This window comes from Oncorhynchus masou, chromosome 31, assembly GCF_036934945.1.
Source record: "Oncorhynchus masou masou isolate Uvic2021 chromosome 31, UVic_Omas_1.1, whole genome shotgun sequence".
In the NCBI taxonomy this organism is placed as follows: domain Eukaryota; kingdom Metazoa; phylum Chordata; class Actinopteri; order Salmoniformes; family Salmonidae; genus Oncorhynchus; species Oncorhynchus masou.
In genome coordinates, this window is record NC_088242.1 from 77,280,020 (window position 1) to 77,299,855 (window position 19,836).

Here is a 19,836-nt window from a genome sequence, read left to right on the forward strand (position 1 = left end):
AGCCATTTGACCGTAAAAAAATGTGAACTTTCATGTGCCTTAATATAACAAGTGAATGCCATCTGTAAATACGAATAAAGTTGTTAAATTATGAGCCTAGTTGGTTTAGCCACAGAAAAAGTGAGCAACCTTTCCGCTAGTCATGATTGGCTGAGATAATGAGTGGGCTGGACATGCCGAGAGATGAGTTTGGATTGGTTTGCCATACAGCACGCGTCTGTGTTTTGGAGCTGGTCAGTATGTTTAGGTAATCGTGTCAAACGTGGATTTAAAAAAATGTATCGCGTAGTAAAACTGCATAAACCTAATGTCAAGTTAAAGTGTACTGTTAGCTAGCTAACGTTAGCTGGCTGGCTCGCTAGCTAAGGTTATGTGCATGCTCTCCCCTTTCTGGAGGACTGTGTTTTGAAATCAGTGGAATTAGAGTATGATATGATAGACGGATTACATCTTCAAACTAACCATGTATGGCATCAGACAAAAGATGCGTCCAACCATGATGTATTTTTTATATTTTTAATTTATTTCACCTTTATTTAACCAGGTAGGCAAGTTGAGAACAAGTTCTCATTTACAATTGCGACCTGGCCAAGATAAAGCAAAGCAGTTCGACACATCCAACGACACAGAGTTACACATGGAGTAAAACAAACATACAGTCAATAATACAGTATCAACAAGTCTATATACGATCTGAGCAAATGAGGTGAGATAAGGGAGGTAAAGGCAAAAAAAGGCCATGGAGTAAATACAATATAGCAAGTAAAACACTGGAATGGTAGATTTGCAGTGGAAGAATGTGCAAAGTAGAAATAAAAATAATGGGGTGCAAAGGAGCAAAATAAATAAATAAATAAAATAAATACAGTAGGGAAAGAGGTAGTTGTTTGGGCTAAATTATAGGTGGGCTATGTACAGTATACGGGTAAGATAGTCTAGCTAGCTACATTTTCAGATATTACACGTTTCTAATTTTGACAGAAAGGGGTTTCATTTCAATTGGGTCCTGTTTGGCTCAGTCGGTAGAGCATGGCGCTTACAACGCCAAGCGTCGTGGGTTCGATTCCCGCTGGGGCCACCCATATGCAAAAGTAGTGGCCCCAGCCGACTTGTAAGTCGCTTTGGACAAAAGCGTCTGCTAAATGGGATATATTATTATATTAATTGTACTGTTAGCTAGCTAATGTTAGCTGGCTGACATTATGTGTATGATCTTATTCTTCGTATATCAGACACATTTGCTTGACTAGTTATAGCCATAGAACCTGGTTGGTTAGCTACCTGCAGATTCGTGCAGGGTAGTAATGTCATGAGTTGTGATTATGGTCCATTGTTTAGCTAGCTACATGTCTTAACAAAACACTCCAATATGCAAGTATCCATTTCAATAGAATGTCACTGCAACTGTTGATAAGACGTATTAGCTGGTAAATTCGCTCTGACTATCTACTCCGATTTCAGACCACGGGTAAGTCTTGCTAGCTACATTTTCAGATATTACGCGTTTCTAATTCGTTGTTTACCTAGCTAGCTATCTAGCTTCATTTTTTAACAAAACACTCTCATTTTATTGTGCCAGAGCGCAGAATAATTGATCATTTTTCTTACGTTCAACAGCCATTGAATATGTCCTTTGTCAGTAAACGTCGGCAATTAAGTGTAATTCAATTGTTGCCAGCAGCACAGTTACAGTCACCAACGCTCCAGATAAAATTAAAACAGCCTAACCAGCTCTGCTAAGGTGAGTAAAATGGTCAGAGTGGGGTGTTCTCTCATTATGTGTCTGGAAGTAGCTAGCCAATGTTAGCCAGTTAGCTTGTGTGCTTGATTGTCATTGTGAGATCAGAGCTTTCAGATCAACCCTACTTATTGGCCAAAGCGCCCAGTCTGCAATCTGAATGCGAAACACTCTGCATTTACGAACGGACAATCTGACAGCACAGTTGCAGTCACCAATGCTCTGGATAACATAACAGCCTAACCAGCCCTGCTAGGGCGAATAATGTTCAGTGAGCTGTTGTCTCCCTCTCTCTTAAATGTCTGGAAGAAGCTGGCAAGTTAGTACAGAACGCTCAGATGAACCCTTAAAGAAATGGGTGTGGCTAAGGCTTAACTTTTTATGGCTGCAGGGGCAGTATTGAGTAGCTTAGATGAAAAGGTGCCCATTGTAAATGGCCAGCTCCTTACTCTCAGTTGCTAATATATGAATATTATTATCAGTATTTGAGAGAAAACACTTTGATGTTTCTAAAACTGTTTGAATTATGTCTGTGAGTATAACAGAACTCATATAGTAGGTAAAAATCGGAGAAATTCTTCTTCCTGTTTTTTTTCTGGGGTGGCAGATCTTCACCCAAGCTCTCATTGAAATTACAGCGAGATATGGATGAGTTTTCACTTCCTACGCCTTCCACTAGATGTCAACATTCAATAGAATTTTGTCTGATGACTCTAATGTGAAGGGGGGTCGAATGATACAGGAAATAGTCACCACTGCCACGAGTTGACCATACATTCCGCTCATTTGAAGTAATTCTAACTCTCCGGTTGGAACGTTATTCCTGATATATGTAAACAACATTCTAAAGATTGATTCAGTACATCGTTTGACATGTTTCTACTGATTGTTACAGAATTTTTGGACATTTTGTCACGTTATAGTGGACGCGCTTTGTGACTTTGGAATTGTTTACCAAACGCGCTAATCAAAATAGCTAATTGGACATAAATAACGGACATTTTTGAACAAATCAAGCATTTATTGTGGACTTGGGATTCCTAGGACTGCATTCTGATGAAGTTCATCAAAGGTAAGGAAACATTTATCATTACATTACATTTAAGTCATTTAGCAGACGCTCTTATCCAGAGCGACTTACAAATTGGTGAATTCACCTTCTGACATCCAGTGGAACAGCCACTTTACAATAGTGCATCTAAATCATTTAAGGGGGGGGGGTGAGAAGGATTACTTTATCCTATCCTAGGTATTCCTTGAAGAGGTGGGGTTTCAGGTGTCTCCGGAAGGTGGTGATTGACTCCGCTGTCCTGGCGTCGTGAGGGAGTATCATGTATTTTCTGGTTTCTGTTGACTCCAACATGGCGGCTAATTTGGCTTCTGTTCTGAGCGCCGTCTCAGATTATTGCATGTGTTGCTTTTTCCGTAAACTTTAAAAAAAATCTGACACAGCGGTTGCAAGCTAGGGGGCACTATTGAAGCTAGGGGGCACTATTTTTATGTTTGGAAAAATAACGTTCCCAAAGTAAAAGGCCTATTTCTCATGACCAGATGCTAGAATATGCATATAATGCATATAAAACACTCTAAAGTTTCCAAAACTGTCAAAATATTGTCTGTGAGTATAACAGAACTGATATTGCAGGCGAAACCCTGAGAAAAAATCAAACCAGGAAGGAACTATTTTGAAAACTCCATGTTCCATAGCCCCCCATTGCTCCATTTAAAGGGATATCAACCAGATTCCTTTTTCTATCACTTCCTCAAGGTGTCAACAGTCTTCAGACATAGTTTCAGGCTTTTATTTTGAAAAATTAGCCAGAATGATAACATCGCGTCAAGTGGTCACATGAGTTTTGCTTGCGCAACAGAATTTGGACAGCTATTGTTTTTCCCTCTCCTACTGTGAAAGACATTTGCTGTTGATATATTATCGATTATATATTTTAAAAACAACCTGTGGATTGATTATAAAAAACATTTGACATCTTTCTGTGGACATTACGGATATTATTTGGAATTTGTCTGCGTTGTCGTGACCGCTCTTTCCTGTGGATTTCTGAACATAATGCGCCAAACAAACGGAGGTATTTTGGATATAAAAATAATCTTTATGGAACAAAAGGAACATTTGTTGTGTAACTGGGAGTCTCGTGAGTGGAAACATCCGAAGATCATCAAAGGTAAACGATTAATTTGATTGCTTTTCTGATTTTTGTGGCCAAGCTACCTGATGCTAAGGGTACTTAACTTCATGCGACGAGCAATCCCGTATCCGGGATCCTATTTATAGCCTCAAGCTCATTAGCATAACGCAACATTAACTATTCATGAAAATCGCAAATGAAATAAATATATTTGCTCTCAAGCTTAGACTTTTGTTAACAACACTGTCATCTCAGATTTTCAAAATATGCTATTGAACTATAGCTAAACAAGCATTTGTGTAAGAGTATTGATAGCTAGCATAGCTATAAGCCTAGAATTCAGCCAGCAACATTTTCACAAAAAGAAGAAAAGCATTCAAATAAAATCATTTACCTTTGAAGAACTTCGGATGTTTTCAGTGAGGAGACTCTCAGTTAGATAGCAAATGTTCAGTTTTTCAAAAAATATTATTTATGTAGGACAAATCGCTCCGTTTTGTTCATGTTTGGCTACGAAAAAAACCTGTATCCAGTTATAGCCTCAAGCTCATTAGCATAACGTAACGTTAACTATTTATGAAAATCGCAAATGAAATGAAATAAATATGCTAGCTCTCAAGCTTAGCTTTTCTTAACAACACTGTCATCTCAGATTTTCAAAATATGCTTTTCAACCATAGCAAAACAAGCATTTGTGTAAGAGTATTGATAGCTAGCGTAGCATTTAGCGTAGCATTTAGCGGGCAACATTTTCACAAAAACCAGAAAAGCATTCAAATAAAATCATTTACCTTTGAAGAACTTCGGATGTTTTCAATGAGGAGACTCTCAGTTAGATAGCAAATGTTCAGTTTTTCCTGAAAGATTCTTTGTTTAGGTGAAATCGCTCCGTTTTGTACATCACTTTTGGCTACCAAACAAAAACTAAAAATTCAAATTCAAATTTTTCAAAATTAACTCCATAATATCGACTGAAACATGGCAAACGTTGTTTAGAATCAATCCTCAAGGTGTTTTTCACATATCTCTTCATTGATATATCGTTCGTGGAAGTCTGCTTTCTTCTCTGAATTACATGGAAAAATACTTGCAGCTGAGGTTTACGCACCAATTTCGACGCAGGACACCGGGCGGACACCTGGTAAATGTGGTCTCTTATGGTCAATCTTCCAATGATATGCCTACAAATATGTCACAATGCTGCAGACACCTTGGGGAAACGGCAGAAATTGTGGGCTCATTCCTGGAGCATTCACAGCCATATAAGTAGACATTGGAAAACAGCGCTTCAAAAATGTTGCTTATTTCCTGTTTGAAGTTTCATCTTGGTTACGCCTGTAGCATCAGTTCTGTGGCACTCACAGATAATATCTTTGCAGTTTTGGAAACATCAGAGTGTTTTCTTTCCAAAGCTGTCAATTATATGCATAGTCGAGCATCTTTTTGTGATAAAATATCTTGTTTAAAACGGGAATGTTTTTTTTTAATCCAAAAATGAAATACTGTCCCTAGAGTTCCAAGAGGTTAATGTTTTGTCATGCGATCGATAAACTTACATAAACGCTTGGATTGCTTTCGCTGTAAAGCATAATTTCAGGTGGATTAACAAAAGGCTAAGCTGTGTTTTGCAATATTGCACTTGTGATTTCATGAATATGAATATTTTTAGTAATATTATTTGACTGAGGCGCTATGCTATTCAGCGGTTGCTGATGACAATTATCCTGCTTAAGGGATGGGTAGCGTCAAGACGTTAAGCAGAGGTACAGTGTCTTGCGAAAGTATTCGGCCCCCTTGAACTTTGCGACCTTTTGCCACATTTCAGGCTTCAAACATAAAGATATAAAACTGTATTTTTTTGTGAAGAATCAACAACAAGTGGGACACAATCATGAAGTGGAATGACATTTATTGCATATTTCAAACTTTTTTAACAAATCAAAACGCCCAATTTTTCAGTTTTTGATTTGTTAAAAAAGTTTGAAATATCCAATAAATGTCGTTCCACTTCATGATTGTGACCCACTTGTTGTTGATTCTTCACAAAAAAAATACAGTTTTATATCTTTATGTTTGAAGCCTGAAATGTGGCAAAAGGTCGCAAAGTTCAAGGGGGGCGAATACTTTCGCAAGGCACTGTATATCTATAATTCCATGTGTATAATTTGTATTATCATCTACATTTATGATGAGTTTTTCTGTTGAAACGATGTGGCTATGCAAAATCACTTTATGTTTTTGGAACTAGTGAATCTAAATAGCCAATGTAAACTCTGATTTTTTTATATAAATATGAACTTTATCAAACAAAACATGCATGTATTGTGTAACATGAAGTCCTATGAGTGTCATCTGATGAAGATAATTCAAGATGAGTGAATAATTCTATCTTTATTTCTGTTTTTTGTGAATGCTGTTTTTCGCTGGAAAATGGCTGTGCTTATTGTGATTTGGTGGAGACCTAACATAATTGTTTGTAGTGCCTTCCATGAAAAGCCTATTTGAAATAGCTTTAACAATGAGAATAGCTTTAAAATTATATAAGACACACGTGCAACGTGGCGTTGGTGGATGGAGCTAGACATGATGTCCCAGATGTGCTCAATTGGATTCAGGTCTGGGGAACGGGCGGGCCAGTCCATAGCATCAATGCCTTCCTCTTGTAGGAACTGCTGACACACTCCAGCCACATGAGGTCTAGCATTGTCTTGCATTAGGAGGAACCCAGGGCCAACCGCACCAGCATATGGTCTCACAAGGGGTCTGAGGATCTCATCTCGGTACCTAATGGCAGTCAGGCTACCTCTGGCGAGCACATGGAGGGCTGTGCGGCCCCTCAAAGAAATGCCACCCCACACCATGACTGACCCACCGCCAAACCGGTCATGCTGGAGGATTTTGCAGGCAGCAGAACGTTCTCCACGGCGTCTCCAGACTGTCACGTCTTTCTCATGTGCTCAGTGTGAACCTGCTTTCATCTGTGAAGAGCACAGGGCGCCAGTGGCGAATTTGCCAATCTTGGTGTTCTCTGGCAAATGCCAAACGTCCTGCACGGTGTTGGGCTGTAAGCACAACCCCCACCTGTGGACGTCGGGCCCTCATACCACCCTCATGGAGTCTGTTTCTGACCGTTTGAGCAGACACATGCTGTAGGTCATTTTGCAGGGCTCTGGCAGTGCTCCTCCTGCTCGTCCCTGCACAAAGGCAGAGGTAGCGGTCCTGCTGCTGGGTTGTTGCCCTCCTACGGCCTCCACGTCTCCTGATGTACTGGCCTGTCTCCTGGTAGCGCCTCCATGCTCTGGACACTACGCTGACAGACACAGCAAACCTTCTTGCCACAGCTCGCATTGATGTATGAGCTGCACTACCTGATCCACTTGTGTGGGTTGTACACTCCGTCTCATGCTACCACTAGAGTGAAAGAACAGCCAGCATTCAAAAGTGACCAAAACATCATCCAGGAAGCATAGGAACTGAGAAGTGGTCTGTGGTCACCACCTGCAGAACTACTCCTTTATTGGGGGTGTCTTGCTAATTGCCTATAATTTCCACCTGTTGTCTATTCCATTTGCACAACAGCACGTGAAATATATTGTCAATCAGAGATGCTTCCTAAGTGGACAGTTTGATTTCAAAGAAGTGTGATTGACTTGGAGTTACATTGTCTTGTTTAAGTGTTCCCTTTATTTTTTTGAGCAGTGTATTTGGTTCGTTTAGCACTTTTATGGTTGCTACATCATTCCATATGTGTTATTTCATAGTTTTAATGTCTTAACTATTTTCCTACAATGTAGAAAATACTAAAAATAAAGAAAAACCCTTGAATGAGTCGGTGTCCAAACTTTTGATTGGTACTGTAGCTCATGCAATGTTGTTCAGTATACAGCAGTGGAGGCTCCTCAGAGGACGAAGGGGAGGACCAATCTACTCAGTGAATTTCATAAAAATAGTGAAACATAAAAAGGTTGTATTTTTTTAGATAAAACTATACTAAATATTTTCATGTCACTAAGTAACTGATTTAAAAACTGTTTTGCAAGGAAGGTCTACAGTAGCCTCAACAGCATTCAATGGAGAAGCAACATGGTGTACCCGGAGGACAGTTATTTTCCACCCTCCTCTGGTGTACATTAACTTCAATACAAAACCGAGGAGGCTCATGGTTCTCACCCCCATAAATAGACTTACACAGTAATTATGACAACTACTGGAGGACATCCTCCAACCTCTCAGAGCTCTTGCAGCATGAACTACCATGTTGCCCATCCTATCAAATGATCAGAGAATAAATCTAATACCGAAAGCATAAGCTACAGCCAAATATCATTGTTGTGCATAAAATGTGGTGAGTAGTTGAATCAGAGAAAGAAAATAATTTAAGTTTTGAACAAATTAATTTCTTAAAAAATTATGGAGCAGCAGCAGAGAGAGAGAGAGCTAGTTTCATTGTATTTTATTTTTTACTTTCACTTAGCAAATGCTGCTAGCTAATTTAGCCTACTCAAAAACCCGGCTCAAAGGAATGCTATTTATACTGAACAGAAATATATACGCAACATGTAAAGTGTCGGTCCCGTGTTTAATGAGCTGAAATGAAATATTCCTGAATTTTTCCATTCACACAAGAAGCTTATTTCTCTCAAATGTTGTTAACAAATGTGTTTACATCCCTGTTAGTGAACCTTTCTCCTTTGCCAAGATAATCCATCCACCTGGCAGGTGTGGCATATCAAGAAGCTGATTAAACAGCATGATCATTACACAGGTGCACCTTATGCTGGGGGACAACAAAGGGCCACTCTAAAATTGCAGTTTTGCCACACAACACAATGCCACAATGCCACAATGCCTCAAGTTTTGAGGGAGTGTGCAATTGGCATGCTGACTGCAGGAATGTCCACTAGAGCTGTTGCCAGAGAATTTAATGTTATTTTCTCTACCATAAGCCGCCTTAACGTCATTTTAGAGAATTTGGTAGTATGTCCAACCAGCCTCACAACCGCAGACCAAATGTAACCACACCAGCCCAGGACCTCCTCATCCAGCTTCTTCCCCTGCAGGAGCATCTGATACCAGCCACCAGGACAGCTGATGAAACTGAAGAGTATTGCTGTCTGTAATAAAGCCCTTTTGTGTGGAAAAACTCATTCTGATTGGCTGGCCCTTGTTCCCCAGTGGGTGCACCCTTACTCAGTCATGTGAAATCCATAGATATATTTAAACTGACTGATTTCCTTATATGAACTTTAACTCAGTAAAATTGTTGAAATTTGCATTTATGTTTTTTTTAGTATATGCTAGTTTGCTTGCTAAGGCTATCCAACACTGGAATTCTTCCAAGTCAAGGTAAGCTTTCAGTTGTATTAATTTATTGCCACTGGGGCCTGCCAGTGTAACTGCTAAACTGCTTGCTGTACACTATACTGCGTGATTGTAGCGGGTTTATTAACAAATTGGTTATAGTAGCTATGTTGACTATGACATTAGCTAATATGGTGACGACATAGGCTGTGTGTGGCGGTTATGTTTATTACCTACCCTATATTTGTCAGTTCCCCATCTCTGTTTCCCGCTGCTGCATTGATTGTTGAATGTCGTTGTTTTGCCCGTGTACTGACACTGTGTATATCTTGTTTCATGTCTGTTCCTTATTAAATGTTGACTCCCCGTACCTGCTTCTCATCTCCGGCGTCAGTCCTTACAATTAGGCTTGTTGGTCATGATATGGATATAGTTAGTATGCCAAAGTTCCTGGATGTCGTAGTAAATTCGCCAAAATATGGAGTATACATGCAGTGGACACTCTTTCCATGCATTTAGGGCTCATAATCTAATTCTTCAGAAAATGGGAGTGGCTTCACAACTTTTCAGATTGGCAGAAAATGGCAGAAAATATGCAGCCAAGTCCGACGAGAGCGGACACAAATTCATTGCTTTAACTAATTAAGACAAATGTTAAGAAAATGTTGAGCAATGTAATAAAGTAATGACTTTTCAAATTATGTTGGCTGACAATTTGTTAGCTGCACTATCCTTACGAACCGCATAGCATTACAGCAGGATGTACCGGTATTTTAGCTAGTTACCTAACGTTAGTTGGCTACCAATACATCGAACTTGCCAGGCAGTATATTAACTAACTAACTACCCAAAGTTTATTGACTTGATTATTCACATCATTCTTAGCTAAGTGGTATTGTCGTTGTGTGTTTCAATGGACATTGTTAATTCTGGCTATCTACTCCGATTTCAGAGCACTCCCGTGCAGAATAACTGATGAATTTACAGTTGGCCGGTGTCAGTAAACGTTGGCAAAAAAAGCGTTAGTCACCAAAGCTCTGGATAACATGTAAACAGCCTAACCAGCTCAGCTAGTGAGATTAAAATGGTCAGTGAGGTGTTCTCTCATTTGTGTCTGGAAGTAGCTAGCCAATGTTAGCCAGTTAGCTTGGCTGCTCAGATCAACCCTACTTTTACTTTTTTTATTTTACTAGGCAAGTCAGTTAAGAACAAATTCTTATTTTCAATGATGGCCTAGGAACAGTGGGTTAACTGCCTGTTTAGGGCAGAATGACAGATTTCTAGCTTGTCAGCTCGGGGATTTGAACTTGCAACCTTTCGGTTACTAGTCCAACGCTCTAACCACTAGGCTACCCTGCCGCCCCTACTGGCTACTTGTCGGCCAGAGCCCAGAGTGTCCAGTGTGCGCTCTAAATGCTCCTGAATTTACGAACTAACAATCCAACAATGAGCTGGATTTACGCACACTCAGAGCACACTCTAGAATTTTCGAACACACCCGAAATCGTAAAATGTTTAGCTAGTAATTTGTTATGCTAACAAGCTAGCAAGAGGTTGCATAGCAACAGCATCAATATCCGGTAGACAGGCGAAGCTCTAGTACGCTCAACTGAAACAATACCGAAACAATACTGTTCGTTTACATTATACTAAAATTAACTAATAGTATGTAGTATATACTCATTAAGTATATAGTATGCAGTATGCTAGTATAGGTATTCGAACACAGCTTAGGTCTTCCACAGGATCTCTTCCAAAACAAAATGGTGAACTTTCCACTCCTGACCCTATATCCTCGTAAGAGAAATCATAGGAAAACAACTTGGCAGTCGCTTGTTCATCTGTCATAGGCCTTTTCTTGTTGTCTGTTTTCTGTTGCTTTTTTTGGAGCCATGTTTTCACAATAAATATACTTCTGTCCTGCAGCAGATACTCAGTCCATTATTCAATGATGAGACGCCGGCGCCGACTTTTGAAGAGGAATGGCGAATGAATAATAGGAAAGCCACTGGCGAAAAACAAGTTTATGTCACGAAAGACTGGACTATCAGCTCACCTTTCAACGAAATTGGTCAATCCATCAAACAATGATAGAAACGCTATTGGTTTATTCCCGAAGTGACACTTGGGATGACTACCGCACGCGTTTGTCAGTGGTCAACCCTCCATGGCGGGAGCAAGAATCTGTGCTCTCCTTCCGTAAACAAGCCAAACGGGGTAGGAATGAAGGGCAGTGTAGTATAGGGCAGTGTTGAGAATAGATGCGACTATCAGATCACAGATTTTCAGCGCAATTGGTGAGGTTTTCATACATTTATTAATATAAGAATCACTAAATACGGGCCTGTGATATCATGGGATCCATAGAGTTAAGTCAATTAGATAGTTAGTGGCTGGTTCCTGCTATGCAGCGGAGCTGAGAAAACAAGTCTGTCTTTGAAACAAGTAGGGACACGTAGACACCTCCTTCCCATGGGGCCACCTGGGGAGGTTGCTTCTCCATGGGCCATCGCTAGAGACACCCAGTCCGTACCATAGCTGATTACCCAAGGGAGGCCCAGACAGAAAGAAAAGTTTCCTCATTTTTAAAAATAACCAAGTGCTGTTTGGCCGTGTGGAGATTACTCACCGTAGAGGACCTGGGGAATCTACCTCATCGAGACACGAGACTGGCTACCACCAGAGATAGATTTCTTATTCGGTTGTTTTGTTTTATCATTGTGTGTGCGTGCGTGTGTGCCAGCTGTGACCTGTGAATCCACCCTGTCTGTCCCATAGGTGCTCCCAGTCCTCTTCTCCCCTCTGTATGACCTGAAAGAGGAATCACACACACATCATGAAACTCTCATCTGCTCACAGGTGTTTACTGGGGAAAATCCTAGCCCAGAGCAACTGCCTTAAACGGAGTGAATAATGACAGGAAGAAACTGCATGCGTGCATGTGTGTGTGTGGTCATTTATTTTTCTCTAACATACACACACCTCTGTACTTTCCTTTCAATTATTGTCCATGAAATAAAAGAGAAGCTTAGCAAGGTCATTGAATTTATTTAAAGATGTGAGTGTTCTGGTCAAACTAAGATGTCTTTATATTGTGTAGGTCTTAATGGAGTGTGCAATATGAACATTCTTGCTCCTGCCTCTGTGAGTTTATATCTGTTTTCAGTTCCAGGTGAATTAGTGTATTATGCCAGCAGCATTCCACCCTGCATACCACTGCTGGCTTGCTTCTGAAGCTAAGCAGGTTTGGTCCTGGTCAGTCCCTGGATGGGAGACCAGATGCTGCTGGAAGTGGTGTTGGAGGTCCAGTAGGAGGCACTCTTTCCTCTGGTCTAAAAAAATATATATCCCAATGCCCCAGGGCAGTGATTGGGAACATTGCCCTGTGTAGGGTGCCGTCTTTCAGATGGGATGTTAAATGGGTGTCCTGACTCTCTGAGGTCATTAAAGATCCCATTGCACTTATCGTAAGAGTAGGGGTGTTAACCCTGGTGTCCTGGCTAAATTCCCAATCTGACCCTCAAACCATCACAGTCACCTAATAATCCCCAGTTTACAATTGGCTCATTCATCTCCCTCCTCTCCCCTGTAACTATTCCCCAGGTCGTTGCTGCAAATGAGAATGTGTTCTCAGTCAACTTTCCTGGTAAAATAATGGATAAAACATTTTTTTTAAATGTGCACCTGTTGGAGAACTGCTTGCAGAGTGTCATGGTCAACTTCCGACTGGTGATGGGAGTTAACCAGGGGAGAAATGTGAGAGAGGCTGGTGCTGCAGCTGCTGAAGATCCATTGATCAAACCAAGCTGCATGATTGAATTAGAGGCCCTGCCTGCCGTTGCCCAGCTCCTGTACCGGGAAACCAGCTGGAATTATTCATATCCCCTCCAGGCCAGCACAGGAGAGAAGGAGAGGGAGAATGAAAAAGCAGGGGAGAGCTCATCAGGTTAGCAGAGAACCTGCTCATAGTGTTAAGAGTCTTCTCCAGCCATTTCCCTGACTGACAGCCACTGGTGAAGTATTGAAATGGCTACAATCTCCACCTGTATGTTGTGACAGTTTGCCCATGCACGTTTAAAAACTTTTTGCTTGGTGGGTCGTTCTTGAATAGTGGCATTTTCATGAAAAACACTTTTAAATAAAAAATAGTTACATGTTTTTGTTAATTTTGAACTTTTTATTAAATATAAAACATAATGCAAGTCCTTTATACTGAAAAAGTATATTAATGCTTTGTTTAAGATCTATTATTTTGAAAGCTAGAATGTGAACAAAAGTATATAATATATTGTATAAATTTAAAAAACAAAGAAGGCTTTTGAAATACCTATTTTTTTTATAGTATAATGTCTGTCCCTCAGTTTTATGTCCATAGTTAGGTTACCATCCAATTGCCGACAGATTTTCATGTGAATATTCTAAAAATCCACATAAAGAAAATATACACATTTTCCCACCAGTGGTGTGTTTCCACCAAACTGAATAATAACGGGAATAAAATCGGTGCATGATGACGTAGTGCACACAATGTACTTTTCCTCTTAAGTAAAAATCTAAACTTCAATATGTTTCCATCGCATTTTCAACTATACCTATAGTTTTGTCACAAAAACTGTTACATTAAATAGCAATGATCTTGGCACATGCGCTCTTAGCCAACAGCTCGCAGATAGAGTGCGGGTAGAATAGTCTACATGATGAGATTTTTATGGATAAGAGGGAGAATATGTGTATTTGTCAAACAAGCATCGATCATCATGTAACCAGAATAAGACCCTCAATATTTATTTGAAAGAATCATCAAGCTAATCACTGTGCACTTTCATGACCCTGTGAAGTTCATAACATATTTCATTTGCAGCCTATTGAACTGCATGGTTTCCTGAGTTGTACTGGGACAACCACACACACTATCATCGCGTGACTCCAAGTTTCCTTTCATATGATGGTTATTATATCAATATTTGCTCATGAAAGGTGTTTCCACTACCATTTCTCACATAATTCATTTTACAGACACAAAAAGATCCCGTGTTTAGCAAACAAATTATCAGCCGGCATTTATAAAATTGTACCAAAATTTCCTGTTTCCATCACCGCTGTCTGCATTTGTTTTTACTCGCATAAAAACTGTTTTAAATAAACACCCTTGAAACTGAGGTATCACACTTGTCTGATCTGTGTAACGTCTTGATCAAACCCTCTGGTCTGCCACAGTTATCATAATGGTAAAAATGATTTAAAGTCATTAAGCTGACATATTAGTTGATTTAGAATGTGAATATCAGTGGAGGCTGGTGACTTGAAACATTTAGGAGGATGGGAGACTCACGATATAGGCGCGCAGAATGCTCGGAGACCACAAAGTGTGTTTCAAAAATCCTCAAAGACAAATTATTTTAACCTAAAGCATTTAATGAAGACATTTATAGTACAATATTATGGGGAAGGGGAATGAGAGGGCTACTTACAGTGTTGGAAAGGGATCACAGCAGTGATTGAATGAGGGTATGAGGCATGAGTTGAGTTGTTCAGAGGCTTGACCAGTGCAGGATTTGACTGGGAAGACAAAAAAACAATAAAACAAGTCACTACACAGTTAGACAAAAGAGCTAAGAATGAGTTAGTTCAAGCAAGGAGTAAAATCGTTGATGTGTAATAATGTGATTGTGTATGTGATTGACTCTACATACAGTAATGAGAGAAAATTGATAGTAGTACTCAAAGTGCTTGGAAGGAAACATTCAATGTGCCAGTGGATGAGTGGGCACATGAGATGTCGTGGCTTCAGATCATATCAGGAGAAAGTTGACAATGGTGGAGTGGAGTCGTCATCGCCTCTTAATCGGGGAACATGAGGGGACTTAGCTGTAAATACAAATAGCAAATACATTCCCTTACAGCTGCGCCATCATAGGTTTGGACAACGAGTTTCTCTATAAAGTTAAACTCAGACATCTCAAAATTCATAAAGTCAAACACAGACTGCACATCTTGCCCAATTGACACATCAAAGTAGCCCAAGAAACGTTCCTGAATAAAGCCCTGATCATCCACATACCTGACGATAACTGACAACTGCAAGCAGTCTGGTGGCAACATAGGTCCCAGAGCGGTGGGGCAATTTTTGCCCCCTTGTGCCTGGAGTTTTTCCTTATATGTTAACTAAACTAGGAAACTCTGTACCCTATACGGTGATTAATCATTTCTAAAAAGGTTTTATATGGGCTATGATGGGACCAGTTTTTCATAATAATAAAGACACATGGTTTTTAAAAACTGGCTCTGGGGAGGATGAAAACCCCCTCAAACGGCAGCTACCTTATATTTGTTCATATACGTTGTATTTAAACAAGATTAGGAGGGGAATTTCCTCTTCCCAGACACATAGACAACAACTGATAGACAATAGAACTCACAGGTCTGAGCTTGCTTAATGCGTGTTTGCAGGCCTATGCAACTATGCCTTGTAAAGATAATGACACATCTGCCATCACTATTATGTTGATTGATTCATGCCAGTTAATCATTTTGGATTAGAAACATATAGGCAGCCTAGCCAGCCCAATGTTGAATATAATCTAAATTTGATCACATTCACATTTTTTCCTGACACATAAATGGACTATAAATACAGTGGGCTCCAAATTTACTGGCACACCTGACAGGCAATGCACAAACAACATAATTATAGAGATCAACTCAAAATACCAACATGTGAGAAATATTGTACTTTATTAATGTTTCAATGGAACCAACCAAAATCATGCAATTATTTAATACAAAATACATTTCACCAAAATAAAGGTTTCATAATTAATGGCACCCTTAAATATTATTGTAAATAACATCTACCAAAATTAAAACAGGAATTAAATTACACTTATTTAAGTTTATCTAAGTCTAATGGAACTATATTGAGCCTTTACATCACTGTACACAACCAAATAGTTGACCCTGACCAGATGGACAGGGCGCGTAGGCTGTATGCAGCTGCTCTTATTAGTAGCCTACAGTTGATCAGACGGAAAAATAGTCTCGTTTTCATCCCATACAGCATGTCAGAGTTTTAATGTCTAGGTGTAGCCTAGGCTGCTGCAACATTTATTTAATGAGTTTTTGCTTGTGTCTGTCCGGAGTGATTATGTGTTATCATCTTTGCTAAATAAATACCGGAGGAAAGTGCAAAGCCTACTTGAGTGCACGCTAAAAAATGTGCTACATCAACCTCTCTAAACTAACTTTTAATGGATGATGCGATGGAAGCTATCAAATCATTCGGAATTGCTTTCAACATCGCAGAAAAGATGTTCAGCATGTAAAGCATTGTAATGTGCAATTACAGGCAGCTTAACGATAGGCTATACATTTGATAACAGTTGGTATTGAATGCCCTCACCTTTTCATCCTTCTTCATGTACCTGATCTCAAGCAGAGGTCGACCCTCGCGTTTAATTTGCAACTTTTCCGTGTACCCCAGAGAATGAAAGGTGTTCTTCAAGAAAAAGTCCACAACATTTTCGGCAGCATTGGCCATTCTACCATTTGGGCGGAGAAAACTGCACACTCGCGCTGGTAGCTAGCTAGCTACTGAAGTTAGCAAGGCAAAAATAAAATTCTAAACCCAAGAAAACAATTTATAATATACCTCCTCCATCTCCTGTAATTAAAAAAACTAATTTGAATTGAATAATGTACCAAAAATTCTCAACTATTACTCTTCACTCTTAATCTCTATCCAACCACACAGAACACCCATAATGCTCTGAGGCAATACAACACACTAGGTTCATTCTCTGATCCTATATCAATGATTGGAGGGACAACATGTCAGTTCATACTGCAAAAGCTATGATTGGTTGGAGGACGTCCTCTGGATGTGGTCATAATTACCATGTATGTCTATGGATGGGGGTGAGGCCTATCAGCCTCCTAGGTTTCGTATTGAGGTCAATGTAGCCAGAGGAGGACGGAAGCTAGCTGTCTTCCGGCTAAACCTTGGTGCTATCCCAGACAGTACTGTTGAAGTTACCTTCATTGCCTTCATTGTAGACCAACAGTGTATTTTAACCAATTATTTGATGACATGTGAATAAATGTACTTTTATTAAAAAAGGATAACTTTTTTAATGTTTCACCATTTTTATGAAATTTCACTGAGGAGGATTGTCCTCTCCTTCCTCTGAGGAGCCTCCACTGGTGAAGATGTACCCAAATACATTTCATTTAAAAATAATGCCATTGTCATGTAACTATAATGCCATGCCCAAATGCCACCGCAATTCAAGAACAACCCTGCTGTCTTTTTGCATTGTGAATTTAATCATTGAGGTAATTCTATTTTCATGGTTATATGTTTAATGTGAAACAACTTGAACACTTTTTATTCCGCTCGTGTTACCTGTAATCTGTTCATCTCCTGTATCAGTATTCATTCTCCTCGTCCTTGTCTTCCAGTTTGACCCATGGTTCTCACGTGGTCCTTTGAAAACAGAAGTTACATTAAAGCTGGGAATTAGAAAGCGTCAGAGCCTACATGCATATGCAAGTGTTTCCCCTAGTCTTGCCCGGGAAGAAAAATGACTGCAGTTTTATATAAATCTGGGCTTTTTATGGATTAACCTTTGCAGTTGAAGGTCCCTTTTTGGCTGTCTCACTTGAATGAGGACTTATTTACTTTCTTGTAAACAATGTGAAATGTCTGTAGGCAAACTCTCCCCTCTCCTTTGTTTGGGAAAGCAGATCCATCTTTCTCTGGCAGTTTGCCAGATAAAGTGTTTGCTTCTTTACGATCAATAGCTATACATATTTCATCCTTTGGGTTATGAGCAGCCTTTTTATTTCTCCCCTATCACCCCACTGGGAAAACGGTGTGGATGTGTATGGTCCCATTGTGAAATCACCCAACCAAGTAGAGATGTAAACACTGTCTCAACTGAAGGCCTCCCTCTCTGGGTTTTCACACCAGAATCTAGTGTTGAGCCAAGTCTTACTCCGAGAAACAGCACTGTAGTAAGTTAGCTAGCATTATTAATATGACCCAATTAACAGAAACATTCTAGACTCACTCAGGGGGAGTCTTTGTGTCCACAGAAGCAGCAGTTGTGTTTGTTATTGAATTTCATATTTCTTTTTAAGTGTCTGAATTCTCAATGGTAACACTACAGACAGCATTAAAGCAGCAGCCTACTGTTTGCTGTCTATTATCTACCACAGCACAGATTACAGTGGGGCTAGACAAGGTGAGTGGGAGCAGACGAGCATGGAGTCAGGGACACATGACACGTAAACCACTGTCTGCACTGCCAGTGACCTTTGCCTATGAGTGACCAGTGTGAGTGGGAGTGTTATGAGTGTCCAGACTGAGTCTCACTGGTTTGACCTCCCTGAGGGAGCACTGTATATCTCTGCCCACATTAGACTGCTGTATGTCAGTCATGTCTTCATGAGCAGCACACTCTGTCAGAGGGGCATAGAGAGAGGGTGAAGGAGAGAGAGAGGGAGAGCAGGGGAAAGAGGTACGCGTCTCAATGTGACCTCAGTGGTTTGGACAGAGCTACTCTAAAGCTTATCTTATGCATCCCAATTGAAACAGTTCGCACACATATTATGACGACATTTTGTGATGTTTTTGTTCGTTTTGGTGTTTGGCAGCGCTCGGCAGGTTTTTTTTAAGCTGTTTGAGCACACCAAATGTTTTCTTGAGGTAAGTGGTGGGCCAACGCCGAAAACAGTGAAGTTGATCGATCTACATTGAGAGAGGAGCTGTTTTTGGTATATTCTTATGATTACTGTAAAATTGGTTGGCACCTTCAATTCTTGCACATTTTCTCAGAAAAAAAGTATATTTCAACACTGGCAAACTTACAAGTGCTGTCATAAGATATGGCATAATTTTTATGGAGTGGCTTCTGTCTGTGTACTCTACCATAAAGGCCTGATTGGTGGAGTGCTGCAGAGATGGTTGTCCTTCTGGAAGGTTCCCCCAACTCCACAGGGGAACTCTGGAGGACTGTCTGAGTGACCATCGGGTTTTGGTAACCTCCCTGACCAAGGCCTTTCTCCCCCGATTGCTCAGTTTGGCCAGGCAGCCAACTCTAGGAAGAGTCTTGGTGGTTCCAAACTTCTTCCATTTAAGAATGATGGAGGCCACTGTGTTATTCGGGACCTTCAATGCTGCAGAAATGTTTTGGTACACTTCCCCAGATCTCTGCCTCGACACAATCTTGTCTCAGAGCTCAACAGGCAATTTCTTTAACCCCATGGCTTGGTTTTTGCTCTGACATGCACTGTCTACCGTGGGACCTTATATAGACAGGTGTGTTCCTTTCCATATCATGTCCAATCAATTGAATTAATGAGCCGGCTTGGGACTCCAATCAAGTTGTAGAAACATCTCAAGGATGATCAATGGACACAGGATGCACCTGAGCGCAATTGCGAGTCTCATTGCAAAAAAATATTTAATACATTTTAGAATAAGACTGTACCTTAACAAAATGTGGAAAAAGTCAAGGTGTCTGATTACTTTCCGAATGCACTGTATACAAAGAAATGTCAATTGAAAGAAGGTAAAACTAAATGAAACTAGTTTTCAGTCTTTCCAGTGGCAGGGTAGCCTAGTGGTTAGAGTGTTGGACTAGTACCCGG

General features: G+C 40.2%; 1 non-coding gene and 1 pseudogene across 1 annotated transcript; both read left to right on the forward strand.

Annotated features, from left to right (window-relative positions):
- The window catches only part of LOC135524459 (solute carrier family 66 member 2-like), a 113,117-nt pseudogene that overhangs the window by 65,148 nt on the left and 28,133 nt on the right, over positions 1 to 19,836 (forward strand).
- Positions 1,003 to 1,078, forward strand: trnav-uac (transfer RNA valine (anticodon UAC)). Its single transcript has one exon. It is a non-coding gene; the product is annotated as a tRNA-Val (tRNA).